Source organism: Sinocyclocheilus grahami, unplaced genomic scaffold (genome assembly GCF_001515645.1).
Source record: "Sinocyclocheilus grahami isolate Dianchi unplaced genomic scaffold, SAMN03320097.WGS_v1.1 scaffold6723.1, whole genome shotgun sequence".
Taxonomy (NCBI): domain Eukaryota; kingdom Metazoa; phylum Chordata; class Actinopteri; order Cypriniformes; family Cyprinidae; genus Sinocyclocheilus; species Sinocyclocheilus grahami.
The window spans coordinates 6,849-8,306 of record NW_015511023.1 but is presented as its reverse complement, the minus strand read 5'-3'; the positions used below and the strand labels follow the sequence as shown (position 1 = coordinate 8,306).

General features: G+C 38.2%; 1 protein-coding gene across 1 annotated transcript in view; it reads left to right on the top strand.

Moving 5' to 3' along the window:
• The window catches only part of LOC107577642 (pleckstrin homology-like domain family B member 1), a 9,025-nt gene that overhangs the window by 2,647 nt on the left and 4,920 nt on the right, over positions 1-1,458 (top strand). The window lies entirely within an intron of this gene.

The window sequence follows — 1,458 nt, the reverse complement described above, 5'->3', positions numbered from 1 at the left end:
CCCCCCCAGCCTAACACATGGAACAAATATATGGCCAAAAAATTTTTATGAACCACATTACCAAGTGACAGATAAATTTGTGCTAGAATATTGAAAAGTTTAATTGGACACATAGACTTTGATGTTAGTGAGTATTAGGGAGTATTTTCTCTTCCCTTTTAAAACTCAGTTCATTTTACTGCCCTAACTGTGCAAAATGATGTGGCTAATTGCATTTATTATTTTTGGGTCACGATGCACAAGTAGAGAACTTGCTTTGCACCACACACAAACAGAAACACTCTTTGTCTTCAAAGTATGTCTAGATGTGTCTCTTCTGGCTCACTGAAGATTTGGAGGTCAATTTGCCTTTTGTTCCTGTTGGTTTGTTTGTGGAAGCTACTAGAGAACTATAGCATTTCATACTATAAACCACATGAGGGCGATATGGCACCAAATTTTGAATGAAAGAACTTTTGCTTTTCTTCTTAGTTTACCAGATTTAAAACATATAAAAATCAGTTTTAACAATAAACACACGGTTTTCCACTGCAATTAATGAATACTTGAAATACAGAAGTTTTTAACTAGGTAAGGTTAAGAATCTGTTTAAATCCCTTCTCTCCCTCTTCACATAAGTCATATTTGACTTTGTTTATGGGAGAGAGAGAGTAATAAAGACAAAATGTTAGAAATACTCCTATTTTTTATCTGTTATTTCATTAACACAAAAAATCACACAGCAAATTCTAGCTTACACTTGAGTACATTTTTAATCAGGCTTCTAAGAATGAAGTTAATTCACCATTTTGGCTGCTGTGCAGTCGTGTCATAAAGTAGTGTCTGCACACAGAGGTTTAGTGCGCTGTGCTTTGTGTTGGTCTGTGTTGTGGTATCTTCAGCATGCATACCAGCTGTGCTGACACCCTTTTGTTGGAGAAGAATGCTGTTGCTACGTTACCCATCAGTTAGCATTTACTTGTTCCAGTGCTCTGTCTGCACTCTCCTGACAGGGGAGACCTCGTTAAAAGGGAAGAGCATATTTTTCGAGACATTTTATTGGCTGGTCTGGTGAAATAATGGCTCAGTGATAAAGACTTTACAGCACTGAACACCTAGTGCGCTAAATTCAGTGTTTTGTAGTTAACAAATACTGTATTTGTCTCGTACTGTATTGATTTTCAGAGGTCAGAGTCTCAGGCCTGTCTTATTGTTAATTATATTTGTATAAATAATCCCCTACTTCATCAAAATCGAATCTGATTAGCTGAAATGGATGGCTGTGCTCTTATGAGAGCACCGTCCCCTGCCATGCTATTTTAGTAATGCCACTGGTGTCATCTAGCCAAGCAGAGTTGGGTATTGTCCATGTAAAATATAATGAGCCCCAATGCCCCAAATGCTGCTAGTTAGTCCGGCTAGAGCTACGAGTGAACACCGGGACTCTGGCAGCCTGTAAGTGGATAGTGTACACACACA